The 13,515-nt window shown below is 37.4% G+C and overlaps 1 pseudogene; it reads left to right on the top strand.

Moving 5' to 3' along the window:
- The first annotated feature begins 438 nt into the window (after positions 1-438).
- On the top strand, positions 439-12,807 carry LOC127208646 (liver carboxylesterase 1-like; annotated as a pseudogene).
- Positions 12,808-13,515: the final 708 nt, after the last annotated feature.

Raw genomic sequence — 13,515 nt, 5'->3', positions numbered from 1 at the left:
TTTTTACGGAACCTCTACAAATGGTAGATTAATACAACTTTTAAAAAAGATCTTTAAGGTTGGGCATGGTGGCACACGCCTTTAATCCCAGCATTCAGGAGGAAGAGGCAGCTGGATCTCTGTGATTTCAAAGCCAGCTTGGTCTACAAAGTGAGTCCAGGACAGCCAAGGCTGACACAGAGAGACCCTGTTTTGAACAAGCAAACAAACAAGCAAGAAATAGAAAAAGAACTTCAGTGTTAGTGTGCTGATTTCCCCAACTTGAATTCTGCTTAACCCGTCCTTCTTCTATTTTTAACCTCTCGCTTTTGTACTGTATAGTCATCGAGGTTTACAAACTTGTAAGGGGCACTGAGTGGAGTCCTTCAACGACTGGAAACAGAACATAGAATACAGTTTTTAAAATGCTACCTTCTTATGGGCCAATCTGTGATAAGCATGGAAGTGTCCAAAGTCCCACCTCTGGCTGGTGACTGTCAGGTTAAAGTTTTTTGTTTTTTGTTTTTTTTTTTCAGCTGAATCCTTGGTGTGCTCTTATTCAACTAAAATAAGACTAAAAACTGTACAAATTTGAATTGTTATTAGTAGCATACAGGAAGTGTTATTACTTAATTTTGTCTCTTTTGGGCACATTGACCAGCTTTCAATAGTTAAATGCCACAGTTAGCGAACAACTTTACAAGGGTAAATGGATGTTGTGATCTTATTTAGCTGTGCATAAAGGTTTTTTTGTTTTGTTTGACAAGGTCCTAAATTTTTCTTGGAATCTTTGACTTTATGAGTCCAACTCCAGGAAAAACATCATGAAAATATTTAAAAGGTATTAATCAGTACTCACTTTCTCTTTTCTTTGTTTTCCTTCATGTAAATGGTGAGACTCATTTGTTTTAGCTAGCTTAGTGGAATTTCTATGAAATCCTTTTTATAGTAAATAAAAGAAATACCAGAGAATAGCCATGTCATAAGGAAAACATTAAGCTTATTGTCAGTTTGTAACTTTTTAATCTTTCAAAATTCAGATAAAATTCTTTGCCTGAATTGACAGTCCCTGCCTGATCGCTCCACATTCTGGGAGCTCTACACATTGTCAGTTCAGCAATTAAAAGAAGAACATAAGCACACGTACTGCAGACACAAAGCTCAAAGCGATATAATTAAAAGGAATGCTGCCTCTTTCGGCAATGTTCGTTTGTCCCCTAGACTCCACCCAAATTAGTTGAAAAAATAATAGAATAGAATAGTACTTAATATACATCCTTCCAAGATTCTTGGTACTACCTGATGTATGTACAGAGAGGAACATTTGCATACAAAATATTTACCTTATTTGCAGTCGTTTATTTTGCAAAGGAAAAAAAAAAAGAAAAAAAAAGAAAAGAAAGAAAGAAAGAAAGAAATATATTACCGGCAATAAAATGAGGCACACAGGGCATGAATAAATATTTCTTAACTTCTTGCCATCTTCTGAGAAAGGTAAGTTTAAAATCCATTTGACTATATTAGTAGCAGTAAAAGAGTATAAATCATCTAAGTTATTAACGAATCATTTGAGGAAAAAATGCTTATTCCTCTGGAAAGCTTGGGGTTGTTAGTATGGAAAGCCTCTTCTAGCAAAAAAAAAAAAAAAAAGGTCAGAGCCATTCCTTTGTAATGATAGTATTGATTGGATTTAGGATTTGAGTGCTAGAAACCGGTACTGAATAGAGTGATCTGAGCCTGTAAATCAATGGCATGTTCCCTGCTGAGCTGGATTTGCCTATGTCTGAAGTAGGGGCACTTACCTGTGTAAGATGTGCTTCTGTGAGGAAGTTTCAGCTGTGCATTAGGAGAGTGGGAGTTGCTAGCACTCTTGTCCTTGCCTTGGTTTCTCTGTGCCGTGGTACAACAACAAATGAATCCTCAAAAGCTACTTTGTAAGCATTTAAGGAAAATAACCAATTGCTTTCTCATGAAGTAGAAAACAATATAATTCTCATGAGTATTCTGAAAGTATTTCTTTTCTCATGCAGACCTCTTAAACGTCTCCTACGACCTCATAAACAAAGTTTGCTGATAAAAAAGTAACAAGGTATGAGACAGAAATTTACATACAAGGGATTTATATTTCAATAATTATACATATATTATAAAGTCATATGTATTTGAACTTTTATAAGAAATTACTCATATTAACATTGGCTTTAAATTTATCAGTGATTTACTGAGTGATCACTCTACCACTGACCCACATAACTCATCAGAAGTACTTTTTTTTGTTCTCAAAACTTCTTCCTCTTTAAAGATAGAAAATATATATGCCAATACAACACAGTAATGTGAACATTATGCTGTATATTAAAATATAACAGTAAAAGAGTTTTGTATTATAGCAGAATACAATAATACTATATAAAGATATTTATATGTTTTAAGTTTAGAGTATTTTCTGCTTGTTTATTTTATTGTATGTGTACCCTGTGTGAGGGCATCTTCTGATATGTGTAGACATGTTCTGGTATGTGCAGGTAAATATGTATGCACATGTATGTGGAAGGCAGAGTACACCTTAGGTGTTGTTCCTTAAATGCCAGACTTGAAGCTCTCCAAGTAGGCTCGCTTGACCAGCCAGTGGCTCCTAGGGATCTGCCTCTCTCTGCCTCCTCAATGTTGGGATTACAAATTCATGCCGCTTTGTGCTGCTCTTTTAGATGGGTTCTGGGACTCAAACTTATTTTTTTATGGTTGCCCAAAAAACAAACACTTTAGTGAGTGAACTATAATGCTACTCCACAGTGTGCCCTTTGAAAAGCGGAACAGTCAAACTACTCTTATTAAAAATCCTTCTAGTAATTACATTTCTTCTTTATCCCCACACTAGACATGATTTCCATTTACTTAAGGAGACAAAAATTCCTTCAAAGTCCCCACCCAAGAATTTAGTGCTCTCTAGAAAGTCTTGCTCAACCCTGTGGCAGACACTTCCGGGACCCTCTACAATGCATCTATCTTACTCTTTCATAGAAGAACCTATTATTTGCTGTCTAAAGATGACCACCCCCACATTTTTACCTCTATAACTAGGCTCTCCCTCCAAATGGGCAATGTAAATGCCACAGCAGTGAATTCTTTCAATATTTTATCTAGTGATGCTTGACACTTATGATCTTAACTTCAGGAGGACATTATAATTATGTCTGCATCTCTATATAGTCATCACTGTTTTATTTTTTGTTGTACTTGTTTGCATTATTGGTAACTATGTAAAATGAGTACACAATTGATCTTTTTGTTTTTTATAATTTTGTACACAGTTTGCCAAGGCTATAATAGTATAAAAATATCACTATATCAATAACATTAATGGTTGCTAATGACAACAACATTTAAAAAGTATAAAACATGGGGCTAATGGCTTCCCAGGCACTAAGGAAAAATTAAAGTTCACAGTTTCCTGAATCTATGCTTTCTGCACCTGTGTCCCTCTGAATCCTCACTAAATAATTTTTGGAATGTTGAAGACAGGGAATGAATGTTTCTGTCACTCAAAGAGAATACAATTCCATGCTTGTAGGTTCTATGATCACTCAGACTTTAAATGTTTTTATTGTTGGGGAGAATTGGAAAACCAATTTATGTCTTTAAGAAAAGATCATTAGTTTCTAACGTCATTCACCAGCACAAAGCCTGAGGAGAAGGGGATGCTGCTAACTGCTACTGATGCTTAGAAAAAAAGTGCTTCCAGACCACATCTATTTCCTCTGTCTGTAAGGAAATATTGTGGACAATCAAAAAAGAAACCAGGAAAAACTGCCTCAGCTTCTGCTGTGCTGTGCTTTAAATTCAAAGCTTCCATTTCATGGGCTGCTGCTGTTAAGAAGAGAGCTAGGGGAGCTGCACTTATTTATTTCTATAATTAAAGAGATACCCAGACATTGAAATATAATGCCCTTCTCTGTGACTGACAGCCGCTATGATTGGATGTTAGCAATGGACCACATAGAAGACGAAGTCAGGTAATCTTCAAGTTTTTTTCTTTTTCCTTTCCTCTCTCAGAGATGCCTCAAATTGACACTAATTTGATAGTTTCAAGTCCCAGAGCCCCTTGGATACTGCGAACCAAATGTAAAGAAATTCTCCTCGGTGTCAGTCAGAAACTTTCTCTTTTCTTCGGGTTACAAAAGGCAATTGACAGGAAAAGGAGGATCTGTTCACTGCTCAACGGAGATGAACTTACGAACTAGATTGACAGATATCTGTTTGGAACTTTCTTTTTTTTTTTCTAATTGTGAAACTCACCTTGATGAAGATGATAAGAGTTCATGGGAAGATGGAAACCTTCATTTGTCATTATCAAAGTCAGATGGCCCAACCAAGAAAACCCTGTTTTAAAATAAAGCTAGATTTTGCTAGATGTGTTTTACTCTTTGCTTTATCAATTCAACACAGAACTCAGGAAGGAAAGGTGAAAATCCAAAACTCTTTCCATAGTTTATATTTTAATTGCCAAGGACTTCCTACAAAAAACTAAAACAAAACAAAACAAAAAAAAAATTAAAAAGTATTCCTAACCATTCATTCTAAAAACACCATGGCTGAGGAATACTGTGAGTCAAGTTAAAGAAAGCAAAAGACGCAAATTACACTTTCTTTTAAAAACAAAAGCTAGGATGTCAGAGCAAGTGCCTAATTTGAGATGTTACTAGGGAACCATGTAGCCAGCCAGGAAAAAGATACATATATGTGGATTCTGGGTGCCTTGGGAAGAACAGAGCCATCAACAACAGTAGATCAGATGTGACAGGGTTCAGTAGATCAGTAGATCCAGCTTCAAGTGGGTCTCTCACTCCACCAGGACCTGAACTTGATTGTGCATTGCCACACAGTGCCAGTTTGTTTCTGCTGTTATCTAGAATCATCCCCAGTTACACTTCAGGGGGTTGTATTTGGATTATGAGTCTACCTGATCACCCAGAGAGAATAATCCGAGTGTAAACACCACCAATCATTACATTATGCAGCCGATAAAGTGGTTTACTCAAAATATAACACTTTTCAAGTACTGGAAAATATGAATCCAAAATAAATGTAGTGCATTATTGCTAATTTAATTCTCTAATCAATTAGTTGGCAGGTAGTTATCTTTAAAGACAAAACCTGAACCAAATATTCTTTAGAATATAAGCTATCATGTGTTGACTCTATGGACTTTCGCATGCAGAAAACTTCATGAGTTTAATTATTTTAGTGAACTGATAATCTCCCTTGAAGTTAAAGTGTTAGGATGGTAATCTCCAGTGGGCTGGTTTTGGTATGGATGAGCCTCGTCTCCTGCATGAGGACATAGGACATGAGGACTCTGCTGTGGATGGGCCAATCTTCCATCACAAACATTGGTCAATTATAGGAAGAATAGACTTTGTACAAAAGCAAGTCTGCCCTCGGTTACTCTCTCCACCTTGCTCTTCTACCCTCCTATATTGCCTCGGGGTGAAATATCATGATGGTCTCACAGATAGGAATGTCAACATCTTGATCTGTGGAACTCCAGACTGCTGAGCTGTGAGAAATGTTGTCTTCTTTTATAAATATCCCAGTATATGGTGTTCTGTTATAACAATGCACAAATGAACAAATGAATATGTAAAATCATTTTAAGTTCCGGGCTCTGTTTCCCAGATGTTATGCTAAGCTCGAATGATCCAAACTAGCTTAGAATAAAAAAACACATCGAACCCTTTCATTTCTGTACTCCTTTCCTTCAAATGGGAATCTCTTTAATACAAGTTTTTGCACATTTCTAAAAACAAAACAAGTTTAGCTCACATCATGACCCCCCTTTCATCTCTGTTGCCATTGATTTCTGGTGAATTCTATGTATTTTTTTTAACTATCCAGAATTTTCATGAAACCCTTAGTGGAGAAAGGACGCACAAGGACTGCTGATATCACTTAGTTTACTAAGAGCTTAAACACTATTGTATCTTACAGAAATAGCCTGTTAAGTTAGGAAGATTGCTCAATGTTTGCAGGTGCGGCTGCTTTTTCAGAGGATCAGAGTTAAGTCTCCGGGACCCACTTCAGATATCTCACAACCACCTGTAATTCCAACTACAGAGGATCTGATACTGCCCACTTCTGGTTTCAGTGGACCACCACACACACACACACACACACACACACACAGAGAGAGAGAGAGAGAGAGAGAGAAAGAGAGAGAGAGAGAGACAGACAGACAGACAGACAGACAGACACACACACACACAGAAAGAATTAATGTCACACAGAGAGACAGAGACGGAGAGAAATAGAGACAGATTACTCACCCCTTGAGATTTTATTTCCCTATAAGAAAAACAAGGTAAAAGTATTGAAATGAAGTTCTTCCATCTTCCAGATATGACAATAGGTAGGTTTCATATGGAAGAGGCATTCATTTGTTAAACATGTATTTATTGAACATTTATGACAAACAAAAAAAAAAAGTGTGTAGACAGTCACAGTCCAGAAGGTAACGATACTTATTCTAGGTCAAGTTCCCATTTATAGGACTCAAAAGGCACGCTTGCATCTAGGAAAGAGGAAAAACAGAGAGTTGTTCCTTTGGTCTATATAAAACCAAGAAAACTACAATGTATATTTATTATTTTAAGTTATTTACGATAACCTCAGTTTGCACAAATATTTTTAAAAGGAAAACAAAACGGTATAAACTATTGCAATAAATATAATGTAATATAAAACTTATTATTCCCCCTCTTTTTGAAACCTATTCCTGTATTCCGTTGTAATGCTGCCACAAAGAAGGTGGCATTTTTGCTAAGTTTATGTCTGATAAAGTAATGGAATTTTAGCTAGATATTAATTCAGTCCAATTTTTCCAATAAAGGCAACCAAGAGGTTGTTATTCTAGCTTCTGTGTGTTTCATCTGGTCACTCTTTTGTAGTGCCTTAACTTTAAAAAATTGCTTACACAAAATAATTCCCCACTTCATAAAATAATAGCAAGTGCGGTTTAGCCCAAATACTTTTTTCTTAAGTTCACTTTCATTAGAATGGCTAAGATCAGCTCAAACAAAGGAGAAATTGGTAATGGAAACCCTTTAAGAAGTTTACATTTCTTAGGGTCCTCAAATTTTATCCTACTGATCATTATAATGAACTAAAATTAGACCTTTCACAAGAAAAAGAGTTACCTCTGACTCAACAGTTTCTCTGAGGGTACAAAGCCCAGTACACTAGGTGGTGTGGCTGATAATAAATACACCAGCATCCAGCAAGGTGAACTCAGTGGCACTGCTCTGGAACCTCATGGCTAGCGTGATTCTTGTATGCTCATTAGGAATCAACCTGAGGAAGAAAAATGACAACAAAAAAATTGAAAAGTTATACAGAAGGGAAAACTGTAGGTAACAGTGATAAGCGATCCCAATAATGTAAGAGAGATGTGTAAGTTCATAGTCTGGGCATTGAAAGAAATCAAACACAGCCGAAGTATAAAATGCAAGGAGTTCAAGGGCTTGAAGAGACTGGACTGGGACGGTGCTGGAAGGCACAACAGATGAAACAGTGAGAAGGTAAGATATTTGGTAGGTAAGCTGAAGCACAGTTGGGGCAAGGTCATAGAGGATCTTATAAAATGCTGCTCTGAAACTTGGAGTAAGCCTGACTAACATTAACCCATGATGCTTTAAAACCAGCTCCTCATCCGGGCTCCTGAGAGGTCATGGAACTCCAATGAGGAGGATGAAACACAACCTTGAGAGAGAGTGAAGTGAAAAGAGATGTGAAAGGAGGCTGGCCATTGCCAAAATATTTTGACAATAGAGTTCCATAATTAGAAGTAGAGGGAAACAGGACATGAAACATGTTTTCATGAGGAATGTCAGACTGCTGCTTAGGTTAAATGTTTTCTTTCGGAACAACCTAAGTCTAACGCATATTCAAATATGATGTCACATGTATTTTTCTGTACTCATTTATTAATAAGCAAGATATATGAACTTTATATAATATAAACAGCAAACTCTATTTCTACTATTAAATCCACCCACATGAAAGCAAGAAGTAGGAGTTATCAGTAATGGAGGTAAATGAGAAACTATCATGTGCAAATTTTACCCTATTCCTGACTATGCATATACTCATGTTTCTTATGTACAAATCTATTGGATTTGTTAAGGAATAACTTAAATGCAATATATCCAATTTGAAGTATGCAGCTTTAAAAAACGCATACACTCAAGGAAGATAAAAATAAAGATATAAAATATTTCCATTACCACAAAGCTTTCTGTCCCTTTACAGTCAATTTCTTGTCCATCGTCTGTCCCAGACAGCCATCGATCTACTTCCTGCCAATATAAATTAGCTTTATATGTTATGGAATTCTACATAAATAGAATTGAACATCCCAGTCCTGAGTTACTTTGTTAACAAGGCATAATGTTTTGGAAACTAATCCATACCAGTACTTTGCATTCTTGCAAACGATTCGACGGCAGGGATCTAGCACTGAGTGATTTCGCCCTCTTGTCGATGGGCATCATGGTTGCTGGCAGCTTTTGATATCATGAATAGAGCTACTAAAATCATCCACGTGCCATTTTTCTCATAGACTTATGTTTTCAGCCTGTTATGTTTAATTTCTTTCTTTTCGAAATTGCTCAGTTATGTGGTCTCTACTCAACTTTATTTTTAAGAAACAGGCAAAATTGCTTTCTAAAATTATTGTACCATTTTCCACTTCCACAAGCTATATATAATAGTTCAGGTGCTCTGTAACCTTGCCAACATCTGGTGCTATGTTTTAAATTTTTGACTCTACTCTTGGGTGTATCATGATAGCTCATTTTAGATGCAGTCTGAATCCCATGGATGATTTAAAATTTTGAGACTTTTTTTTGATGTATTTATTGATCATTTCTATATTTTTGTAGTGTTTGAAAACAGGTTTTTCCATTTCGTTTTAATTCATGTCATTTGTTATTTGTCTTCTTTAACACTGAAAGATTCCACCACACACACATACACCTACAAACACAAACACACACACACATACACCTACACACACAAACACACACACACATACACCTACACACACAAACACACACACACATACACCTACACACACAAACACACACACACACACATACACCTACACACACAAACACACACACACATACACCTACACACACAAACACACACACACATACACCTACACACACAAACACACACATACACCTACACACACAAACACACACACACACACATACACCTACACACACAAACACACACACATACACCTACACACACAAACACACACACACATACACCTATACACACACACATACACCTACACACACACACACACACACACACACCTACACACACACACATACACACACACACATTGACTCAGTTCCTCAGACGTATACATTGTATTATTGCCTTATATATTTGCTTGACTTGACTTTCTGTCTTTGAACAATGTCTTTCAAAAAGGAAAAATATTGATTTTGTTAAATCCCTCTTTATCAATTTTTCTTTTTTATGCTTAATGGTTTTAGAGTTATTTTCTTTAAAAAAAATCTTGGATTTATGTTGATTTTTTTCTACATTTCTTCAAAAAGCCTCATCTCATCTTTAAATCAGGGGCTGTTAGATATTTTAGGTTAGTAGTAATATGTGTGGATAAGTTTAATTTACCTTCACTGATTAGAAGACAGTTACAGCCACATTGTTTGTTGACAGCTATGCCTATATTTGGAATTATCGTACAAGCTGTCAAAAGCCACATCAAACTGGAAATAGTCTCAGAAATTTGAAGTTCCTTTAACAGTTAAAAATTAAATATTATAACATACTGTGTTATCAGAATATAATTACATGGTAATTTCAATTGTCACTAATAGCCTGTTACAAAATTCCAAACTTATTTGCTAATAAAATTTTTTCAAAAAGTAAAAATGCAAGAGAATTTCTTCAGAGTGCTAAAGTATTATAGCTGACATCATACTTAATGGACTGGTTACAATGGGCTGTGATATGGAATCTCATGGTTATCTGTGCACATAATCATACCACTTGGGAATAAAGATACATACATTAATCCTTTAAAATCTGCATAGTCATTCCTCTTATTGCCTCATTACACTTGTTGGAAACTTGAGTATAAGTCTGATTTCAAGTAGTGAAGAGACCTCCCCATCTTTTTTTCTAGTCTTCAAATGCACATCTGGGATTGGCACATGTGCTTTTCTGAGCTGAGGCTCAATTAGAAATGTCTTATTGTTTTTATATTGCTGGACTCAGTTTATTAATATGTTCCCAAGATACTCTTTCTATGCTTATCAATGATGCTTATATCATTTTTCTCGTGTTTCTGTGGCATAGGTAACACAGTAGCTCTGTCCTCATACTTTACATGGATTTGCCACTTCACACTGTCATCATTCTGAGTATCTGAGTTTCATAGTTTTACTTCAGAGAAAGGAACTTTGGTATAGCAGGCAGGACACAAATTTAAGTTAGTTGGGTCTAATTGAGGCTTGCCTTCCTACTGTGCCCCCTTTTGCTTCCCTCTTTCTCTCCTCTTCTTCCATCCATTCATCCATCCATCCATCCATCCATCCATCCATCTATCCATCCATTTTTCCTGTCCTTCCCAGCCTTTTTGTCCCCTACATTTATTTTTCTTCCTTTCTTCCTTCCTTCCTTCCTTCCTTCCTTCCTTCCTTCCTTTTTTCTTTCCTTCTTCCTCTCTCCTCCCCTCCTCTCTTTCTTATTTTGTATTCCAATCTGTCCTGATCTTGAACTGAGAGTAGCCACTGGATTTTTTTTATCACTTCTGAGGCATTATTCTCTGTATTGAGTCTATGTGTTTGTTTCGTGGTAGCATCTCTCAACTCTCCCTGCTGGGGCTTTGAGACCCTTTGGAGCCCACTGAGGTATAAACACTACTTTTACCTTCCTAACATCTAACACTTACCAGACAAAGCTCAGTGAGGTCAGCAGATACAAGTGACTCACCCACTTAGCTTTCTCTCTACGTAAGTCTCCCCATCTCAGTATACTCTTCCTGTGTCTTTACACACCTTCCAACTGTCATCCTGCCTGTTCTGATACTCTTTCTAAGCTTGACTGAGGAGAATTTCTTTAGGCTAAATCTGGCGTGGGATGTCGAAGAGAGGCTTAGCAGTTAAAAGCACATACTGCTCTTGGAGAGGACCAGAGCTGGGGTCCCAGCATCCAAGATGAGCAGCTTAATTATTTTTTGTAACTCTATCTCCAAGTTGTTCAATGCCTCTTGCTTCCTCTGGCATTCATATACATTTGTAATACTTTCCCAATAGGTAAGGATGATGATGTTGATGATGATGATAAAAAATTATAATTTTAAAAACAAGTAATCCAAGGCCATTTTGTAAAATACTTTATCCAATTTGCAAGCAATGTATTCATTTATTTATTTGTTTAAGTGTTTGTCTGTGTGTGTCTGTGCATGTGTGTGTCTCTCTGTGTGTGTGTGTGTGTACAGGTACACAGGTGGGATGTGCAGGTGCAGGTGTGTGAAGGAGGTCAGAGGATTACTCTAGAGGATTAATCAAGGGTTAATCTCACTTGCTACCTTAAGGAATTCAGTGGTCAAACTCGGATCATTAGGCCTATGACAACATGCCACTACCCATCTTGCCATTGAAAACCCTATTATTTTTGGGTTTTTTTTTTTTTTGGCACCACATGCTTTTTAGCTAGTTCCGTCTAGCTACATATGATACATATTTCCTAGCTTTATGGTATTTACAAAACAAGATGAGCTGAGCAATGATGGTACATGCTTTTAATCCCAGCACTTACGAGGCAGAGGCAGGAAGATCTCTGTGAATTAGAGGCCAGCCTGGTCTGCAGAGTGAGTTCCAGGACAGTCAAAGCTTCATCAAGAAACCCGGACTCCCAGGTTTTGTTTCCTCTGACCAAGAACCTCTTCTAGAGGCCCATTTCTGAGAGTGGTGTGGTCCTAACTCCATGTCTGTTCATGGAGAATACCAGGCAAGGGGCTGAGACAATTGCCATTACTACAGGGCATGAGGTCACTACATTAGCTGACATAGTTAACTGTCTGCGTGAGAAGACAGAGGAGGGACTCTTCCCAAGGACATTGAAATTCTTTGCCCTTGATTTTGTTAGAGACCTCAGAGAGAGCTACCCCTTCCTGATTACTGTGATTGATGGAGTGCTTCTGCCAAAGGCATTTGAAGAGAACCTGGCTGAGAAGAGTTTCAGCGCTGTCCCCTACATCTTGGGGATCAACAAGCAAGAGTTTGGCTGGTTTATTTCAGTGACGACAGGCTACTCACTCTCTGAAGGCAAACTGGACCAGAAGACAGATACATCCCCTCCCGTGGAACTCCTACCAACTTGCTAGTATCTCTCAGCAACTGACTGCAGGGGCCACTGAGAAGTATTTAGGAGGGTCAGACTGCCCTGAAAAAAAGAAAGACCTCTTTTTAGACATGACAGAAGCTGTATTATTGGCTGTGCCATCTGTGATCTGTGATTGCGGCTTGCTGTCACAGAGCAGGTGCCTTAAAGAAGGAGGTCAACTTCAGCAAGATGATGATGAGGTTTTACGGTCATTTTGCTTGAAATGAGGCTCCAAATAGGGAGAGGCTGCCACACTGGCCAGAATAGGATGAGAAAGAAAACTAACTTCAGGTTGGTGCCACCACCCGGCTAGCTCAGAAGCTCACGGTCAAGGAAGCAGCTTTCTGGACCAGCCTCCAAGCTATGGAAGTGGAGAAAGCAGCCAAGAGAGAGACCGAGAAATAAAGTGGAAGACAGCCCAGCCCTAGAAGCCTTTAGCAGCCAGGGCAACGCTGCTCCACAGAAGGTGTTTATAGTCCAAAGAGCTTTCTCATCACAGAGGCTGAAGGACTGTGTGCTGAGACTAGGCAGAAACCAGGGAAGAGGAATGTTTGTAGCTGTGGTTTCAATTTGTAAAATAAATGTTTATTTTTTAGGGAAAAAAAAAAGAAAAGAAACCTGTCTCTGAAACAAAACGAAACAAACAAAGAAAAAAACAAGATGGATCTAAAATCAGGACAACATGCGCATTAGCACAATTCCATAAATATATTTTTACTGTATAAAATTTTATGTCAGATATAAGAAAGCTAAATGCTGTGGTCTTCCATGAATTTGAATTGGATTCAGTGATTTTTTCACTTTTTCTTACTCCTTATGCCCAATATTTAAAAAATTATTAGCAAGGAATATAAACAAAAATATTATTTCTGATTTATTAATAAATGATGTTTCTATCACAGAGCATACATTTAAGTTTAAATATCGACTTCATTATGTTTCTAACTCTGGTTGTGGGCAAACCATACTGGTGGCTTCTCTGTATTGGAGACACTACACAAGCAAAGAACTTTCTAGCAGCAGCTAAGTTCTGACAGAAGATTCAGAACAAGAAAAGGACTGACCCTGCTTAGAAGTTAAGCAAAACAGCCAGACATGCAAACACACTGCAAG

Source organism: Acomys russatus, chromosome 25, assembly GCF_903995435.1.
Source record: "Acomys russatus chromosome 25, mAcoRus1.1, whole genome shotgun sequence".
Classification (NCBI taxonomy): Eukaryota; Metazoa; Chordata; class Mammalia; order Rodentia; family Muridae; genus Acomys; species Acomys russatus.
The sequence above is the reverse complement of the archived record's forward strand: the minus strand, read 5'-3'. Positions and strand labels throughout refer to the sequence as shown.